Source organism: Lepisosteus oculatus, chromosome 6, assembly GCF_040954835.1.
Source record: "Lepisosteus oculatus isolate fLepOcu1 chromosome 6, fLepOcu1.hap2, whole genome shotgun sequence".
Lineage (NCBI taxonomy): Eukaryota > Metazoa > Chordata > Actinopteri > Semionotiformes > Lepisosteidae > Lepisosteus > Lepisosteus oculatus.
The window spans coordinates 3,890,660-3,912,333 of record NC_090701.1 but is presented as its reverse complement, the minus strand read 5'-3'; the positions used below and the strand labels follow the sequence as shown (position 1 = coordinate 3,912,333).

Sequence of the window (21,674 nt, the reverse complement as noted above, 5' to 3'; positions counted from 1 at the left end):
ATCAATTTAAGGCAAAAGGGAGTGATCACTATGTATTCTAATGTTATAAGATTAGCTGAAAGCTGATACACTTCCTAATCAGTATCCAACTTATTTCAAATCTTTAGTTATATATTATTAGTTTCTGGTTAAAAAAAGCTGCCTCTTATATAAGACAGTTACATTCCTTTATTTTGTCATTTCTGACCTCGGTGTGTCTTGCAATCGCTTTGAGAATGATTGATCTACTAGTGAAATGAAACCACTGTCTTATTTACTTCACTTTTGACTCATTTTCAATGTTTTGGATGACAGTTCTAGAGTCCTCGGTTGTTCCACAATGCTCAGTTTTTGCCTATTTTAGGAATTATTACTTCTTTAACTGGAGCTAATAAAAACAGTCTGTAACTTGTTAACATCAGGGGAGTTAAAAGGGCCTCTGAATGGATGAGCCAGTAATTGCATTAAGTCAGGAGGCAGATTGAACCCTACAGCCCAGGTATCTCTGGTTTGAATCTGGGCTGTGTCATTAGCTGAATGTGAGCCACTGTCCCCGGGGGGCGGCGCACAACTGGCCCAGTGCCCTCGGGGCTGGGAGGTCTCGGAGTTTCCTGGTGTTTCTGTGCAAGAGTGACCCCCGCGTCTGGATGAGTTCCTGTGAGTCTGTCCGTCTTCCCTCCTCCCGACTCCTTCCAGCTCCCCTCTCCGAAACCTGGGCCTGCAGCCCGGAGAGCCTCTGTCTCCTCCACCACTCCGGAAGGGGCGAAATGAGCCCGCGCCTGGGAGCGTCCGCACAAACAAGCTGAAAACATTGACGCAGTCTGAGCCGGTCCCGAAAAACGACTGGAGAAAGGAAAGCTGGAGACATTGAACCGGGTTAAGGCCCATCCTCAGAGAGCCATTCATATCCAGCTGCCCCTACTGCTTCCAGATACTGAAACAGGTTGGGTAAGGAGCTCCTTCCTGCCCTGTAGTATTTACCTGTATGAATGAGAAGCTTCCTGGAAGAGCCTGATTATCAAGCCTGTATGGCTTCAATTAGCTGTTGCTACATGTTGCTGCTATGATCACTGTATTATCACTGTTTTAAATACCTGGCACCCACAATGGCTATCCCTTCAAGTATGCAAAGGTCTGAAAAGCTCAGCATTTCCTTTCTAATGGGGTCACCCCCATGTTGTTGCATTATTGGGGAAATACAGGCCTAAGGTCACAGCTATGAAACAGTCAAACGGATGTTACAGCACAAAATTATTGTGGTCGGTGCCTATGTGTACAAAATGGAAAGACATATGTGTAAGGGCAAAAATTAATATAACCCGGATATTACAGGCTAAAATTTGTCATCGTGCATGGGCACACACCCATCACAGTTCTGAAAATATCCCATAATTTCATTCTGTTGCACATCTTTAAAACATATCATTTGATTCCTGTAGAGCTGTTTCCAGTCTTAAGCTTAATTCTTTTGTGTTATGTAGCTCTTTTGTTCGTATGTTCAAGTAGATCAATTGCATGTTTTTCTTTTCTTTTGTGCTGCATCAACATTTACAATGTCATTGCAGGAAAGAGTGATCCTGCAGTTGTGAATGACATTATTGATTTACTTATTTCTGCAGCCTGGTGTTACCAACAATGTGAAATATCACTGATTGAAGATGACATTGCATTACCACTCTCTTTGTTTCCCAGTAGCAGTTTCCTGTGGAGCATTCCGTATTTTTCTTTTCAGTACAGCTGAACACATAGCGCTGTAATTCAGCAATCAGATCCAGAGTTTTTTTTGAATGTGTGTTGATCATTCATTGAATGTTTGCATAGTGATTGTCCAAATTGATTTAGTGAATTATTATTTGAGACAGATATTACATTTTCTCTTTATTTACAAACATGACCAAAACTGTATTTTAGTAAGAGTTTAGCCTCTTTAAAAATTCCCAGTCAATTATGACTGTTGAACCCAGACTTAATATTTGGATTCATATCTGTCTAAATGGCTGAAAATGTGTTCAGGAGTCCCATTTTTAGTAATGCCTGTGATCACCTGTGTTGTCAGTGATTTACCTACAGAATCTGCAGGCACTAACCTAAGCCTCTTTCTGAGTCATTACTGTTTTCTCTTTTTGAAGTGTCAACTCTCCATTTTGGAGCAGTTTAGGCACTGCCTCTGAATAACAATAACAGCAGTATGCTGAAGCCATGTACTGTATAACAATGCCTAGAACCTGTAACCGTAGAGGAATTTTAATCTTCCCAGACACCTTTGTGAAACCCTGAAACATTAACTGTTTTCCCGAATGCATTATAGTAAAAAAAAAGGCAATATCTTTCATCTACAAAATCCATGGTGCACCTCATAGGTGCTTTCAGACTCAGGAGTATTTTAACACCCCTGTAGCTACAATATACGCATCATTGCCTGTAGTTCTGTTGGACACAGGTTGATGTAGGGAGCAAAACGTTTTGGGACAAATGGAGAAAAGACACTTTTGTGACCAGTCCTTATGTCTGTTTATTTACAGTATCTTAGCTGGCCTTAAATTCTTTACAAGATGCCTTTGATACATGTTAACATCCCTCAGAATGCTGGAAAAGGACAAAATCTAAAGTAAAATGTTTCCTCTTTACTCTTAAACATGCCCTTACTTTAATTGTTTAAGATTTTTCTCTGTTTTGTGCGCAACAACAGAAAGGTTGTGTACGAAAACAGAAAAGTCATCTGCTGAGAGCTTCATGAGAGCTATCAAAAAATAACTTGGCATTTTTTCTCCTGACACCCATTTCACTTACTAACCTATTTTCATTTATCCCAAAATACAGCCATTATAATCACCTTTTGGCACCTCCTAGCAAAATTATCAGCTTGTTTGAAAGTGGTGTACTGGGGGACATAGACCTCTATTTCTTTCCACCTGAGTGTTCAGTGGTCACCAGCTATCTTAAACAGCGTAAGCAGAGTGGCACTGAGGCTATTCTGTTGCAGAACAATTTTCCACCCTCTTGGTCACCCTGTAAAAGTGAGAGCTGTTTACCTCCATGTTCTTGATTAAACTGAAGTATTTTATTTAATGAGCATGACTCACGCAAGGTGTTCCCATAAATCATCAGCTGGTTTACAAACTCAATAAGTAGGCTTCCTGCTATAACTAGGCTGTGCACACCTTAAATTATTAACAAGCTGAAGCCTAAAGGCAGATCTTTGATGATGTTATAAATGCTGAGAGGACAAGGTGCTCTCTCAGCAAAAGATTATTGACTCTAATTACCATTCACCACCGTGAAAAAAAGAATAAGATGGGCAATAAAGCAAGAGTTCTAAACAAAACGTGTTCACTTTTCCTTTCTCATATTTTAAAACCTACATCTATCGCACGTAGTCAGTGGGAGAGAGCCTTTGTGAATTGTGCCTGTGAAAAATGGAATTGAGGGTATTAGGACTTACTGGAAAATAGATGCCGACCAAAGGAACAGATCAGTAAATAATCTTTCATTTATCCAGCGTTAGACTTATTAAAAAATGGGTCAAAGATATTTAAAGTACATTTTTTGGTGAGAGTAATAACGCAGTATGTGTACTGTAGTGACTGGAAGCGGTCTCTCAATCAAATTCCTTGGCTGGGAAGTTTTTTCTCTACAGGACATTTGACTCAGAAACATTTATTTTTTACACCAGTATCGTCAAACTTTTCATTATTTTTACACATTCTGCATGCATAGCACAGCCTCAAAGTGCTACTAAACCATGAAAGTGTAACAGTCATGCTAGTGTAACAGTTTTTAAGTGTGTCCTACTTTTTAAGATAAGTTTTTGTATCTGCAGTAGTTTGTTTTAGTCTAAACACTTAAATATAAAATGAGTTCATAACTGAAGTTCTAGAGGGATGACAACAACCATGTCATACTCTCCCAAGGGTTCTTAGTTCTATTGCTTTTAATGCTTATATTCCATAAGTAAAACTCTCTTTTCCCCTTCTATAAGTTCTGACTCTGGCTGGGGGTCCCTGCCTCCTCGTCCTATAGCCAGGGGCTGGCCTTCAGCCAAGCGGGTTAAGCCAGTTCTCACTATTGCTAAAGCACTTAGTAAACATCCTAAATCACCACTAAATCTTTGGTGTCATTATTCCTCGTGAAACATTTCTGTGATATGAGTACAGGAAAAAGTTCCCTTTGAAGCATTAGACATAGAGGTAATCAATATATTTGTGCATTGTTACTTCTATTGTATTAAGTTTTTGTATTACCAGATTTCTTTTTTCTTTTCATGTACCACCATATGCTGTTTATGTTTGCACTGTTAGGTTTATACAATTAATTCATTACACAATCCTTAATTTACAATCCACGCCACATTATTTGAATGCATGTCACCTTGTCTAAAAGTGTAAGATTGATTAGTCAATCAATCAATGCATTAGTTAATGTACTATCTACATGCTGTACTGTCCTACATTCATGCTAAAAAGGTCAGGATATTATAAGGAAAAGACATTAATTTTCTAGTTAATAGTATTTGCCACTACGAATGCCGAACCACCTGAAATGTTGTCCTGCTGTATGAAAACCAAGAGATAAAAACAGACCTTGTTTTCTAAAAGGTTTAGTCATACTGAAGTAAAGCTCAGTTTTGTAATTTCTTTAATGGTGACAATACACAATGCCAACTGTATAATTATAATTTGAAAAAAAAATCATTTTTTCTGCCCTCATAAACGAATGCCATACATAACACAGTGACCAACATGGTGCCATATGTAATATACAACATGTACTGCACCGCATAATTCTGCATTCAGGGAGTGTTAATCCAAGAAAGCCCCAATTTAATTTACCATTGTAAAGTACTGAAGGTTGACTCTTTGCAATTTCAGTTATGCAATTAAGGTGTGTGGGCGTGCTCGGACATGATAAAGGGAAGGTTTTTATTTTTGAAATCCTAAAAGGGACTCCTGCATTTGATTCCTGAAGCCACATTTCTTAGGCTCTGTTTGGCCGAGATGCTAGTAAACTAATTGCCTTTAGTTTTACTCTTCTGTCGTTACGACAGCACAGAGTTTAATTTCCCTTGTGCAAATTTGCTCCAAATTAAAGAAAAAAATGGTCCCATGTGTAATTGCTCTAAATTCAATACAGTGGCAAGTAAAAACACTGTTTTAAAAAAGAGATACAATATATCAAAAAGCCATAATAAAGAGCTCCAGAACTCAGCGTTCACCCTGAAATGTTCACTGTTTTCATTTAATGCTGCTAACACTGCGTGTCAATTGCTTTAATCTATGGCTCGGCCCTTTTCTTTGAAACCCTTGTTTATTTCTTAGTAGCTAAACAAATTAGAAGAACATTGAGACACATAAATAGAAATTAAACTAAATACCTAAACGCCATGGACAGAAAAACACATCCAGCTTTGTTCAGCTACTGGAGGTGTTATGCAAGTTAAGTGACAGCAAATGAATAAGACTCATGAATGTGGAATAGGAAGTTTATTAATTGCAGAGGGCCACATATACTACACATTTTGCATGTGATAATAAAGGTCTACTAAACTTTCTTTGAAAACAGAAATTACGCAATACTTAATTTACAAGCCTTGCCCTTTGATGTGTGTACGCATGGCCAGGGGGCATGAGACCAAATCTGCTCACGCAGAAGTGTGCAAATCTGTGGTCTTCTCAGGGGTCTGCCGATAAAATGGCCTCGCACAAAGATTCAAAAATGTTGTTGCCTCCATGACCTCAATCTATACACAGTCCACAGGCACAAACACACTTACTCACTTGTTTTCCTCTTCAGAAAATGCTACTCTGGGAAGTTTGGTGGTCGAACTGGTATTCGACCATCTGGGGCTTAAATAACATATTCAAAACAAAGTACTGTTTTCATTCAGTGTTCACGATACTGCAATGTTTAATCTGATCACAGGGCCCCTGAACTTAAGATACCCAAAGCTCAGAGTCAAAACAGTTTTTTACAATATTTGTTTGGAACATTATACAGTAAAAATTCCCTCTAAGGGTGTATTTGGAGGCCTTTTTCACAGTAGGCATAAGCATATCTACAACACCTATAGAGGATGCCTACAGGAGGATTCTCAGACAGGCTGAAGTGCAAGTTCTTACATCTGTTTTGTTTCTTTTTATGCTCATGATTACAATAGGTTTTGTCCAAGAAGAAACACATGCATCTAAAAATGAAAATAGGAAAGCTTCTTATCAGCTGTGCTTAAAATGACATGTAAATCCTGTGAATATGCAAGGCAAATATAGGAGCAAAAGCAGCACATTTCAGCCCACAGAAAACATACAACATGTTTAACCTTTAATAGGTGTTAACATAATGATTATCTATTGAATGTAGTCTATTTCAATATCCCATTTACATGATTGACCACAGTACATCTTCTGTTCTGAAAATAACTATGATGCGTCCTTCAAAGTATGCACTCTGGAGGAAGTGGTTCTGCTGCTCAGTCAAACAGACATGCAAATACCAAAATATAATAAAGACGATCTAATGCTCGTTGAAAGCACTGAAAAGAAATTCTGCTGCAGATGCCTTGATTTTAGATTTGAAGTGACGCAGGAAATTGTGTGGCTGTTGTCGCAGGTATGGTATTTTGTTTGTTTCTGTTGTGAGGCTTGTCATTTAGACATTGGCTTGTAATTAAATCACCAGCTTCAATGAATTTGCAATATATATAGATATTATAATTGTTAGAATAAAAGAAAGCAGCTTTGGCTGTCGAAGTGCAATGCCCATATGAAGTCGATTGCACCATTTCTGAGATTCTGTGCCGTCTTCTGACTTGCCTGTGCCCTGGTTACCAGAGGTTCTCTAAAGCTGCCACCATGTGGCTAGTTGGGATGAATTAAATTGCATGTGCCCGGCAGCTCACAAGTATTTGCTGTTACCAATATCAGCGCAAGATACCACATATGAAAGTTTCCTGTGGTCTGACAGCGGAATATTTAATGCAAAAGGAAAATTTCTAGAAAAACAAAAACGCTTCTAAGGCATCATCACAATGTCTCTGCCGCGTCTGAACATGGGCAGAGCTGGAGTCTCTGTTCTTTTATGCAGAGGAGCACAGTGCAGCAGGTGAGGAAAAAACAAAGGAAAACAACTGAAACAGATGCTACCACAGGCTCTCACATTTACAATAAAGCACGGCCCGGCTTTATTTATTCTTTGAGAAAGCAAATGCATGGTTGTGCAGTTCACTCCATAAACATGCTACATCACCCAGTTTTCTCCAAGAAAGACAGCATGTGGAAAGCAGACTATGAAAACAGACTCACCCCTTTATCCCTTTAGAAAGAGAATAACCCATAACCCTGAGTGAGCAGACTGATCAATAGTAATTGGTTATAAGACGTGAAGATGATTTGACCGAATTCCTTGATGCATGAACTGAATAGACTGCCTCTGTTTTGTAGTGTTCTGCCATTATGAAAGCATCCATTTCTGACTGCAGAGCCTGCATTTCTAGACAAAATTGTCAGCCTGTCAAAATATTGCAATCAATTATTTTCCCGGGTCATTAATCAATTACCACATATGCCAATCGTAAAGTATTATCCATAATCCCTATCAGTTAACACATTTTATATGTGAAATTCAGTGGATCACTCATATTTCCATGTGTTATATATTTAATAGCAAGTAACAATGGACTATATAATCCTTAGAATTGATTTACAAGGGTCATAAAGACAATGGGAATTAGATTTCGAAAACAGGTAACTACTATAATTCAAAGCAATTTCTGGAATAATATCCTGATGTTGACAATTGTAATGCCATTCATTATGTCAAGAACTAGTTACTTTTGGATGTGCTCCTAATTAGGAATGGTCTCTATACCGCAAAGCTTGTTTTGTGCCTAATGTTTTTCCCCCCCTCAAATTAGCTTAGTGAAGCATTTCTTTAATCACTTAATTGCAGCTAGCCTTTTGAAAAGAAAGGTAAAAAGAACAGTACCAAAAACATGCATGTGCACATACTGATATCCATACAGGGTTAATTGCATTGTTTTTACTGAAATCAGTCTGCGTTCTGTATGCATTTCTGCACTGATGACAAACAACTTACTAAAATCAGTCATCCTTATTGTAATAATATAGTAGTACCACAGAGGGAGAGATACAGGAAAGGAAGGAAAAAAGCACCACTAAATGCTATTAACTACTGTATAAAATACAAGTGAATTTTAGCTCTTGTTTGCATTTCAGCAGCTCTAAGGACCTCTAATGCAACAGCAATAATCTTGATTACAATTAAACTAAATAAAACGTAGTGATTTCCACACATACAGATGCATATATCTGACTATATTAATATAGTAATTTCTCAGCTCAATAAAATGTGCCTTTTCAAAACACCTATACAAACTCATCTGAAACTGTATAATGTCAATTTAGAAACACAGCATCGAGCTCATGTGGAATATGTATAATAAATAGTATCTCTAGTAATACTCCAAAGTAACCGCTAAAACCCACATTACTTATTCAGAACATGCTTAGTCACAACAGCACAACGCACTCGCACACACAAACAAAACATATTTTGACTGAAATAGCATTCAAGAAAAAAAAAGTATTCACTGGCACCGGCATCGGAAGACACTTTCTGGGGTGTATGTGCTATTCAAGGGGAGGTGTTAATTGCCGTGCTAATTACACCATGATTGCTTTGCACTTGTTTTGCACATGCAGGTGATTAAATTGTTAACGGGAGCATATTACTTGGCCCTGTTAACACGTTTCTCCCTGCCGCCTCCCCTCCTTCCCTCAACCAGCGCGGCGCCCGGGCAGGAAAGTCCCCACGGCCGTCGGAAGAGCTGGGAAAGTGGGCTCCATTTTCTCGGATCGCCGCTCCGTACAGTCAAGTCTCAAACGCGGTTTCCTCTCCTCCTCCTCCCCACCCCCTCCTCCAGCCCTGCTCCGCCGCTCAGGAAAGAGCAGCAGCCTATTAGAAACGTGCCCAGCGTGAGAGCACACTTTGGCCAGATGCTAGCGCCGAGCCCACCGAGGTGTTATCTAAAAATTAGGCAAGTGCTGTGGATGGCGGTTTCCACCCCCTCCTCCTGCTCCTCTCCCTTCTTCTGCCTTCATTTAAAAATTATGGCAGCCCGGCTCCCGTCAGTCAGTCAGTCGGTCGGCCGGCCGGCGGTGTCTCACCGAGGGGATGGCAGAGGAATGACAGCGAGTTTCGAGTGATTTATTCGGCTCCGGCTCCGTTGCGCCGCTCGCCCCAGTGGAAGCAGCGCATGGGAACACCCGCATCTGTTGCAGGACCGGGGCTGGGAGGACCCGCCGAGCTCTCTCCGCCCGGCACGGCGCGCTGTGCGCCCCGCGTAAAGACGCGAGGCTCCCCGCAGGACCGTCCCCTGGGGGACTCCTGCTTCAGCGCTGAGCAAGGTATCCAAGCGCACGGGTCCGGATCCAGGCCCAGCAGACCGCGGAGTCTCACTCGGCATTAACGATGAGGTCATAAAAATCTGAACAGGTAGATCTGAGAGCCCCCCAGAATCCTCCTCACAACCGTCAGTTAAAAAAAAATCAAAACCAGAATTATATATATATAATGATGCTGACCCAGAAAATTATCTTTTTGTACGTAAGGAAAATATTAGAAAGTAAATCCCGAGTTGCTATATAGGTGTTGTAACGGGATGCTGGTTGAATTAGCTGTAAGCATTATGTTAAAAATAACCCTCTTTTTCGGTCTCCCCCCCCAAAAAAAAAATATTTTTCTTTTCGTGTAGCGGGAAAGTCTTTTATTCTAGACGTTTGTAGTGCTGTTTGGCACAGGTGAAGGTCACAGACGATAACGTCAAAGCTGACTCCCTGACCCATGAACGACGCAGAATTCAGAATTCCCGTATAACCACATGTTTCTCCCTGCCAATTTATTTAGAAAACAAGCAATCTTTAAGTGCAGGTCAAGGTATTGTTATGAGGAATAAGATTCTCAAAGATTCTGCTGACCCCACCCAAATCCCCCTTTGTAAAATATATATACAATATACCCACCTTTCAAAATAAATAACAGTATTGCAGTCTACGTGCAAACACCAAAGTAGCATTTATTTAAATACAGAAACCAGATCTAAACACAGCAACATGTACAAAATGGGTAATTGGTGATGTCCTGGCACACTTTAGCTCCTATGATCCTGTTTTTGTTTGGAAAGAAAGGATTTGCTATAAAACTAATAAGATCAAGTAGAAAAAAAAAACATTGATATCAAAGTCTATCTGTCCATCAGATCTGAAGATCACCTGGGCGTGCTGTCACTGAGAATGAGGTCATGGCAAAGATAAATGTTCTTTAAATGCGCAGCAGTCAAATCAAGGCAAGCGCCGTCCATGTCTGATGTATTGATCGGGTCCAAGTCCTGTGGAAAGAGCCACAAATTCTATCACCTGTTTTGCTAGCAGGATCACAGTGGTCATTAGCCTGCCTTAGACGGGAATGCTGAGGGTGGCACACAATATTTCATCCCCTACTTCTGCCTGATAGATGAAGATTATATGTTACAAACCAACCTGCACTGCTTTTTTTTTTTGGGTACGGGGCGCCTTAATTCCCACCATTCATACATCATTTCCTCCCCTTGCTCGGCTGCATCCTCCTCCTTTCCAGCTGGGCTCGGCTCAGGCCAGCTGCCTGTCTTTCAGTGCGCGCTCTGCCACAGTGGCCACTCCGGCGCGGCACCTGCCTGTCTCCCACAATCCCCGGCATGTGGTCAGCACGCAGCGAGCCGCCTCACACGGGCTTAAAGAGACACGGCTCACTGGCCCGGGCTGCTTCCTGCCAGGGGAAAGTCTCCCGGCTCTCAGGGTGCAGCAGGGCTGATTAGCTTTGTACTTTTGTAAAATATCTAACCTTCTGAGCGTGCCCATCGAGGGAGAGACTGATTTTTTTTCTGCTTTCACTTTTAAAACGGCTCACTGAAAAGATTTCATAACCGGCAAAGTGAAGTTAAAAAAAAGATCTGAGGTTACAGACCATGTGAACACAATTTTAGTATGTTCTTCTTTCTTTTTGTCGTATCTTGCAAACATTCCTTAATACATGACATTAATTAGGCATGTAAAAGCCTAGAGGGATTTAACAGGGTGGCCCGGTGTTAGAGGGTATTATTCAGCTTGTGTTATGTCTTTTAATTTTTGCTGTACTTGTAAAGACATTGTTGGAAAACCAGTTGCACTTTGTTTGCAAAAACAAAAAACAAAGCAAAATATGAGGATTGTGACCTTCCAACCTTCTTCAGAGAGGCTTTTATTGAATCAGCTCTGTCTCTGCCCCCTGTATCTTCTGTATTCCAAACCCTTGGTTTTAATTGTACAAAAATTGTATTACCTCTTCTCTTTGTTAACTTTAGTCTTGAATTACTTTTGATAATATGAAATATAGAATAAGGTTTATTATTATTTTTTTCTCTGACACAAACTTTTATTCTATTTGAATTTTCATGGTGAGCAAATGTTTGTTCACCTATTAACGTATTAGAATAAAAGTTAGTGTACACATGTCTGAGTTTCTTAACAGAGGTGTTAATACAATATGACCGTAAAGAGAGAATAGTGAAAGGTCTCATCTTTCTCACCAGGTCAAAATTGTCTTTTCTCTGTTCTTCAAGAATAGTCAGTTCAATGAAATGTCTGTAAACTGTTTATTTAGTGACTGCTTCTGTATTTTTTAACTGGTTAGCCAAAGACAGTCTGAATTTGTTTGGGCAAATTCACTGGGAGCACTGAAGGACACTTTCTCATTGCTTCTTAAGGTTTTATAGATGAATGTCCTCAAAATTATTCATTTTAATTTGAACAATTATCTAAAAACCATTTCATCCTCGAGGGTCGTCGCAGCCAGGTTGCAGCATCACCCACCCATCACAAGTTGCACAATATAGAATAAGACAAAGTGTATACAAAAACAAAATCGTTCAAATACAGACAGAACAAAGACAAAATGTAAAAATGCTAATCATGAGAAAATAAATCAGTAAGCAGGCAATGTCTGTGCAAGGAGCTCTGAGCAGCATGTGAAGAGTCAGTAACAGTAAAGAAGGAATGTCACTGAGCAGAGGGCAGTATTAGTCGCATTTGGTTCCAAACCTGTGAGACCAGTGCTGTGACACTCCAGCTAGTAGATGCATATGTTTGCTTATCTGAGCTGTCATTAACACCATGAAACTCAAGACAAATGCTTTGGAAAAGCTTAATGTTTGCAAAGCAGTTCATAAAAAAATCTGAAACTTGTGGCATGCATTTACAATACCACAGCTGTAGTTCTGTTTGCTTTGGATAAGTGTGAAATCTCATTAAATAATAGTTAAATTTCAAAGCCAGAGAGATACAGAACATGCATGTGATCAGTGTTGGGTTCTGCTAACTTTGTCAATTAATCATTCCTTCTGCCTGTGTTTTATATACTGATTCCCAAGTTAAAGGCTGCCTTCAGGGCCATGTATGGGAAGTTCTTTTTCAGTAGTTTTGTTGTTTCCTCTGTCTCCTGTGCAACAACCTAACTATTACAAAAAGGAAAAAGGTGAAAAAGGTTCTTATAAAGATCAAATTGACTGTTCAGAGTAAGAAGCTGTACCGTTTTCATCCCATGTGTGACCTCCCCCAGACCTGCAGGAGTTCCAGCAGGTCTCTCATCGTGTTGCACTTTGCTGTTAAGGGGTCTGTCTCCTCCTGCAGTATGAGAAGCCTTGGCAGCAATCGGGCATATCTGTGCTGGAATAAACAAGAACAAGGAGTTGCGCGTTCCATCAAGTGGAGAAATTGAAAAGAGTGATATTAAGACTTATTAGCCAGCAGGAATATTTAAACGATAGTTTTGTTTTGTTTTACCAGTAATTGACCAGTCAGGCAATCAGGGAATGGGTGCTGATTTTCAAACACCCCTGGTGCTTATAAAAGCAACAGACATGCGAACAATTTCAGTGCCAAGACGCTCGCCTTTCCTGCTGCCCAGCCAGGAGAGCAGGAGCCCCAGTGCGGCTCACAAGCTGCACCTCTCTGTGATCCGAGAAGCGTGAGTCGCCAGCACTACCTCAGGAGAGTGACACTCGCAGTGAACTTTAGATCCTCTGCAAGCAACAGGTCGTGTTTCTCATAATTATGGTTTAAAGCATCTCCGAGCTATGCATCATCATGAATGCTCGCCGAGATCTGATTTCATGTAACATGACTTTTTGATTTTATGACGCTTTGCTCTACTCTTGCTTTAACCCCAAAGTGAAATTGTCAGGCCTTTCCCAAGCACTGTATATGGTAGGTTTCAGGGCTGCTGACAGATCCATAAATATGACACCTTGTTTTGTCCTCTTGATGTCTTGAGGTTCAGGATCGCCTTTGAATTTGAAACAGGTAAGCTAATAGGTTTGCTATAATACATGGGAGCGTAAGGTTTTTACTCTGCAGCTGCTGCAGGGGACACATGACAAGCAGATAATGACTGTATACCTGTCAAGTCAAGGATATCTGGCTGGCTGTAAATACAGATTTGCCTTTTTTCTTGATTTTTCTTTTCTCTCCGAAAGATCAACAAATGCAGCTTTCCACAAACTTCAATCTTCCAGAAATGTATTTTGTTATAATTGTGATTTTAAGCTGACTGGTGGTTCGGTTTAATGTGTGTTTGTGAATTTATAGATGGCCCTAATATGATTTCATTGTAGTGCGGAGTGAGCCTAACTGACGTGGGCTGTGTGGTAGCTTGCAGCCTCAGGGGTCTCAGGTGAAAGCATTCACCATTGTACAAAACAGTAAGATCTGTTTCCACACTGAGACTGGTGGAGAGCTTATGTTTTTTGATAGGATAAACCATTGACTCTTTTCCCCTCAGTTAAGCAGAGCTTGCTTCTCACCTTGCATGTCCACACTCCTCTCCGTGAGCTACACAAATATCTCTCCACAGCCTTCATCAAATATTCAACTTTAATCAATCAAATTAATGGACTTTTACAAAAAAAAATAACATAAAAAAGATACCCAAGTAAAGATGGCTGTCTGAGAAGAACCACTAATAAGAATATCAGGAACTAACAATCTGCATTTACACATAACAATCACCCTTACCTGTAATTAACAGCTTCTGAGTCCCAGAATACCTATATATAGCACTAAAACTATCATAAAACATGTAATTTCGCTTTTATTTAATAGATGTTTTATTTACCCTTTTTTCATTTTTTGTTTTTGTTTTGCTTTTTCTTAAGGTTCTGGAACAATAGAATGCAATAGAATTCTTGTGGGGTTCAGGTCAATGTTGCAGATGTACACAAATGGAGATTTGTTCAAACAGAAGTTCGGGAGGCAGTTCAATTCTTATCTCGCCCACTTTCACTCTTCTGCGTATCAATATCTCGCAGCTCAGCTCCCCCCCATACCTATTCCTCGTCTATCTCCCAGCTCACCCACCGCCTCAACTTCACCCATGCAGCAGCTCCCTGGCTCATTCCTCACGAAGGTGAGGAGGGTTTCTGTCAGCCTTGCCCCCATGTTCCCTCAGCACGAGGAGTTCGGCCAAACAAACCTCCAGGACTTCCTTCTCTATGTTGCATTAATTAGGATCCGACAGAACAACTCAACTGTGAAATGGTGAAATAAAGTTTATGGAAAGTAGACCAGGATTTCACAGCCATTTTCTGGAATGCTATTTGTTAAGCAAGTGTCCTCTCCTTTCACAAATCCAGATGAAAAAAAAAAAGATTCAAATGGAGCTGCTGTTCTTTCAATGCGCAACATATCTTTTAATGTCACTGATTTACAGATGTATTGCAAACAGAACATGAGAATCATTATAATTGTGAAATATCAACCATGAGAATTTGATTTTATCATAATGTTAGCTTTGCCTCACATAACAACTAACTGGCTAATTAATTTAAACACATTTGAGTACATAAGTGAAACCAAATAGATTGTTTTTAAAAAAACAAGTCACCTTTGATGGATATATATTCTTATTGATGTACTCAAACTTTACAATTTTGTAGTTACAATTGCTTCTGATTTACTAAGTCCTCACTTAAAGTATTAAAATGTTATTTATGTGCATCAACATTGTTTTTAGGCCTGTTTCTGGTGTTTGTTTAGTTTAAAAGCCTAGCTCTCTTCATTTTCGAACTAGGCACGTAAGTTATTTGAAGTTAATAAACACCGAACAAATAATGATGGCCTTCATTTCAAAGGGCATTTAACACTACTTGACAATACCCTGTTCCTCCCTGAATAGGCCCCAGGGGATGGATGTTCTGACATCTGTGACAGTTTATTATACTGAATATGAAAGCACTAAACAGATTACGATCTGCTAAAAATGTTTCACCCTCAGTCTCCCGAACTATTACAGCAATCTTGAAAAACCTGAAGAGGATTTTCACATGGTCTGTGTCAGACCTCACCAGAGACATACGAAACTGTCCAAAAGCAACTTGGTGGATGGGAATTTAGGGTTCGCTGCTTCACGATTAAGTAATCCATGTTGAAGGAAAAAAAATGCATTCCTATATTTAATATCCACACAAATGTGTTGCCATTTGTGAATGTGTGATCCTATTTTTAATTAAAGACATAATCAAAATGATCTATTGATTGCTATTGACATTCAACATTTGAATTCACCAGTTTATTTTTGCTATGTTCTTTAAATTGCGCTTTAATAGGTAGACAGATATAGATGGATAAACAGACTAGTAGTTGTGTAAATATAGATAAGAAACGTTACAAAACAGAAGAGGCCATTCGGCTCTTATAGCGTGTTTGGTAGTTACTGATTTTAGGATCTCATCCAGCTGTTTCTTGAAATAAGTCAAGTTACAATCTTCAACAACAAGTTGGGTAGCTTGTTCCATATTCACACAACTTCTGGGTAAAGATGTACTTCCAGTGTTTTGTTTTAAATGCATTACATATCTAATGTACAGCAAAACATCATTACAGTTTGATACTGAAATATCTCGCTCACAGCCTTGGCAGATGTTTCCTTGTTTTTAACAAAACAGATACACTTGATTTAAAAATGTCTGTCAGTTCTGCTTTGATCTTTAACTATGGTCAGTAAGGTTCAGTAAGCAGCTCACTTTGCTTGTAAGGTGACATTCAAAATAAGACAACCATGTTAAGAAAAAGGCATATGTTTGCAAAGTTTCTCTGCCAAACAGCAAAAAGTGCAAAAAACATGTGTAAGATACTCTTTGTATCGCTGCTTGTCTTTTGGAACCAAAAAAGGAGAAAGGAGTTTGTCTAAGAAGGAGCTTCTGTTTTCGTTGCCTCTATTTTACCACCAGGTCGGTGTAGAATTCAATAAATCCGGCCGCTCAGCAGCATAGACAGAATTCAAAGGGCAAACTGACTATGTTCATCTGGTAGTTGATGTTTTTTAACGACGCAGCTTTTAAAACTCTCGAGAAATGCAGGAATCCTTAAGGATTCTGTTTTTACAGATGTGATTCTGATCTCTCTTAAAACCATATTTATTTCTATAGACGACTGGATAAAAATCTATTCCTAAGTCACCAGTTCCAATATGTGAGTTGAACACACTAACACTTACTAGCTGCATCTGGGGCTCATAGGAGGTAAAATCATTTCCTTCAGGCTTACTGACAACTATCTCTAACACCCATCGTTGAACAAGCATGGACACGACAAGGTCATTTATTTTGCAGCTCATTCAAGGAAAGAGAACCATCAATCCCTAAATGAAAGCATTTAAGAAAAGTTTGGAAAAAGAATAATTAACCCAAATGAAATATAAGCTACCGACAGGAAGTGGAAATGGGTGCCACTGGGTTTCAGTCTATAAATTAATCACATTTTCTTATGAGAATGGCTAATAATAATACCTTAATCACGTGATGGTACTAGCACATGGTTTTGTAATAAAAGCCTGATCTCCAGAGGTGGTGAGACTTGTTTCTGAAAAAGTTTGACTTTTTGCTGTGAAACGCACAACTCAGTTGAAAACATTTTTTTTTCTAAAGGGGGGGGGGGGGTGTTCTCTGTTTTTGAAGTGCTAACCTGTCACAAAGCCAAAGGCATTACATTTAGATGATTCTTGGATTACGGTTCTGCTTATATTACTATGCTCCACCCAAAATTGCTGAACCTGAGTGTAAAAATGGGCAGAAGCAGCATCTGTGTGGGGGAGGGGAAACAAGGTTTTCTGAAAAACTGCACCTGTAAGTGAAATTCAGAAACAAACGCAGTGAAGACACAGCCTTCATAGCAGCGAGGGGGAAACTAAACAGAGCACACCCAGCAAGGTAATTGATATGTTAGGTATAGTAAAAAAAAAAACAATACAAAAAAAAGTGAAAGAAACAAATACTGTACCATGTTAGTTTTCTGGTTGGCTTCTGTCTTCCCCTGTGTTCCCTGAAACCCAATCCAAAAAGAAGCTGATTAGTGCAGTTGGGGTTCCATTGGCAGCTGCCAAAATGAAACTTAAGTGCTGAAGGCGGGTGATATTTGGTAGCCTCTGGGTGTTGTGAACCTTGCACAAGTCTCCTGGCAGCCAGCACATACCCAGTAGCAACGAAAGGTACGTCTTTAATCGCTCCTCGTTGTCTTGGGTTTGTTCCTGCGCATGCCACAGGACCAGTGAAAGCTCTCACCTCCTGTTCACGGTGGCTAAGGTAATCGTGCCAAGTCTAGACAGTCCCGCTCCTATCCGTGAACTTGGTTGCGCTGAATTTGTCCTAGATTAGAGATTCCTGCCGGCAGGTTAATACAGCTGCTAGCTGGGCTCCCCGGAGCACGGCTTCAAGCTCGCTAAAGCACAATGAGTCTTAGGCGTGAGGTCCCAGCTGCTTGCAGCTCCGTCTACAAGCAGCGATGCTTGAAAACGACTAGTCTTTCGTCTCCCCCAGCAGCAGTACAGAGGGTAGTATCTTGTGTAATACTCATATTTTGCTCTTTTTTTTTGCATAAAATATTTTAATTGTTTAATTGTTTAACAGGGTTTTAAATTCATACCGTGTTTTGTAAACAAATAGCACCCATTCCCTTACATGTACTGTGACTGTGTGTATAAACTGTTCTGTTGAGAAAAACAAATCTGAAGTCCTGTACTCTGGAGAAAATGCGTCATTATTTGCTATTGTATTGTTGTCAATAAATAATAATGTCATGTGCAAAGCAATCAGTGTTAAGTTTTTGATGAACAATGTGCCATTCACTTTAAGGTATCTGGCTTTTTTTTCCTCTGCCCGTGTTTCTTGCCTATCACAACACAAAGCCCACTTGGGACATCACTGAAAGCTATAACAGCTGTGAAATACTTTATTTAAATTGTATGCTTAGCAATCTAGTTGTTGTGGGATTTGCTGCTTGTAAAAATAAACAGAAGTGATCCGTCTCCCTGGGATTAGTTTAAGATATAGAGCCAGGTTTTATATTGTCTAATACAGTAAAAATACATTTCAGAACACAGGTTTTTTTTTACCCTACTGATTGATTAATATATGTATTTACACAATTAGTTCATAATTTATTCACATTTCACTCGGTGCACTCATCACACTAACTGGATGGAAATTCTCTTTGCATCGAGTTTGCATTGCGTACCTAAACTGAAATATCTTGCAAAGCAACCAAGGTCCAACGACCTTATCCTTTTGTTTCTCTTTGGAATAACATCGTCCTCCATCAGCACTTTTGTGCAATGCGTGGAGTCATAACTTGGTTCACCATCATGTCACTGGGAATGACAAGAAACTAGTTGGTGAGAAGGTTTTCAACTTAGGTCATGTGTAGCATTCAGCACTGAAGCACGAATCAAATTATTAGTATTTCCCTGTACTCTTTCTCCGTGTCAAACAACGCAGCTGTGGGGCAAATGAGATGGTATTCAAAACTATTTCATCAATATAGAATGGATTCAGGTCAACATTGGCCAACATTTTCCCCAATATGCATTTTTAACAATGCTGGAACAAGACTGGATCGCTGGGCCAATCTTTAAATATTGGTGGTGGTGTTGGCAGTCTTGTTTGACTTGACAATGTGAGCCAATGATGGCCTCCCTAGGGCAGAGATTTTTTGTGAGGTCCACATCCTCGGGTTAAAACAGATGTTTGTTGCTAGATATCGCACTCCACAGTGCTGTTGGATGTCCGGGCAGCAGATTGAAGTGATCTCCCTGTTGCACTTGTCTGTAGTAGAGCTTTAACCAGGTGCTTGCTGCTTCCCAATCCAGGAATGATCAGGTCAGCGCAGTTTGTTACCTTTGGACTGAACTTTTACCATTTTTCATAGCTCTAACTAACATGGAACAAAAAAATCTGGATTTAAAAAAATGGAAAAATGGTGCTATCGCATTTTAGTTGTTTCCAGTGTATATGCACAAATTCTGCAGGGCTGCTGAAACGTATTCAGAAGGCTACTGATTGTTCTGTTTATTTAAGGCCTGAAATAATTGAGACATTTTACCATGACAGGTACTATTCCAAATAAAGGTTGTATATAGGTTTCTTGATCATTATTTGGTCAAGGATATAAAAAATAGAGTTTATAACAATTGGTCACAAACACAGCAGGGTGTTTTGTGAAAAATCTTTACCTGTTGTCTCGTGGAATAGAAATCAGTACATGTATATGATTAGTACATGGATTAGTAGGTGGCTTGTGATTATGATCCGAGTGTTAGTGGGATAGAAATAAAAGACTGGCTGAAAAACTCATCTTTTGCACCACTGTTGCCACAGTTTGTAACAAAGGCATGGTACCATCATCCGTTGCAAGTTACAGGTAAAAAATGCAACCATATTAAGGATAACTCATACGCACATGTATTTATTTTTTTCTATTATAAAACCAAACACACTTTTTGAGAGGTTGTCCTCTTAAGCAATAGTGGACTAAAGCTGTTAAGCTTTAATAATGTGGGTAGTAATTCACAGTGTTGGGATGGAAGGGCTTTAACTTGGCTAGTTTCCAACGCTGTCATTGAAATAAAGAACAGAGGGAAAGAGCAGAGCTCTTGGTATAAGGGTTAAGAATGTGCTGTCTTGGAATGCTACACTTTCTGAAGGATTTCTCTCCCCATTGAGAACAAAGCTTGTTACAACCTGTTACTGGAAGCTTGAAACACTCTTTTATTGGTAGGAATGAAAATATGTACACGCTGCTTAGGTATTTTTTAAAACCATAATCTACCTCACATATTAACAGTGAGCTGCCTTTTATGATACTGACGTTATATAATATGATAAAACACAATTCCACTGTACTTTGATGACAGATACAGAGATGTTCTTCCTCAATACTGGACATTTAAAAAAAATATTTTCTTGATGGAAAAAAAAATATAATATGAACTTATATTTCCCGATGCAATAACAAAATCGTAATATAAATTTTAAATTAAATCAAAAGAGATATTAAACTCTTCACAACTAGTAATAGATATTTACACTCGCAATATAAGTACATACTTAAAAAGGCAAATGTTATGTAGATCAGTCTAAAATGGAAAAAAAATAGTCTGTTTTTATTTTAAATTATACGTGACAGTCCTATTCTTCCCACAGTGACTATTTCTGTAAGATTTGTTAAGGTGATTTAACCAGCATGACCACATGTTTACTTTGTGAGAGTATTTATGATCAATTTAATAAAAATGTTAATCCAAGGTGAAACACACACAAGTCACCTGAAAGTAACATTCTATAAAGAATTTGCTGTTAAATTTACAATCCAAATAAATTCAATAACAGCAAGAATATCGTTTAACAATAGCAACAGGACTGATAAAAGTCTAGATTCACTAAAAACACTAGCATATCGACAGTATCACAGATTTCATATATCGTCATATTATGTTTCAGTATAATATATTGATACCTGAAACTTTCAAACCTGACAAATTCAATTACTCCAGAACTTTCTAAAATACACTGTAAGTATTTTTCTTTAGTGTGCCTTGTTTACATCTACCATGTACAGTAAGACTTCATCCAAAAGAAGTGACACAAGTGCTAATTCAGTCTGGGACAATCCCAGGAGCGACACTAACCCAGGTTTTAGGCTTTTGTCTTCTTTTCTGTATTCAGTCGTTACACCAAAACGGACTCCTTTTTGTCTTCAACCCGTATCCTGCTGTATATATTGGCACAACGCTACAGCACAGGAGCACATAAACCATGAACGACGTACATTGTGTTCTTATTGTATTTCTGGTGAATATGCTCTCTTGGTATTTTCCGGGAAGACCATGATAACGTTTAAAATATAACTATGCAAAGCAGTTCTGTGTGCTGTGCCACTCCTATTTCCACGGTGACTATTTCTGTAATAATTGTTAAGTTGATTTTCTGTTTATCTCCTGGACTACTTTATTTTGGTGACCACTAAAAAGGCATTTTATGTCTGATCGCATCCTTGATTAATTTTGTCCAGTTTTATTAATTTCCAAATTTTATTTTTGTACTAGAGCATGCACAGTAGATAACGTCAAGAAATACGATTCGGATCCAGAGGGCTGCTAAGCAGAATTCTTTTTTTCTCCTTCTCCGACAGAACAAAAAAGTGGCACCCTGACTTTAAAGACACATCAGCGAGCGTTAATCAAAATGGGCTCAGGAAGAAAACTTAAGCAACTTAATAAAAAATGAAACTCGTATGTATATATAATGTAGCGCCGGAGTCTTGACAGCTGTGAAATAGAGTTTT

The 21,674-nt window shown here is 39.1% G+C and overlaps 1 long non-coding RNA gene across 2 annotated transcripts; it reads right to left on the bottom strand.

Moving 5' to 3' along the window:
- Positions 1–10,042: 10,042 nt before the first annotated feature.
- Positions 10,043–21,175, bottom strand: LOC107078281 (uncharacterized). Of its 2 annotated transcripts, none has more exons than XR_001479218.2 (4): positions 21,019–21,175; positions 17,337–17,378; positions 12,592–12,728; positions 10,043–10,378 (listed from the first exon to the last, which is right to left on the bottom strand). It is a non-coding gene; the product is annotated as an uncharacterized lncRNA (long non-coding RNA). The 2 variants fall into 2 exon arrangements; XR_001479219.2 differs by lacking the exon at positions 21,019–21,175 and adding an exon at positions 17,618–17,851.
- Between the last annotated feature and the right edge of the window lie 499 nt (positions 21,176–21,674).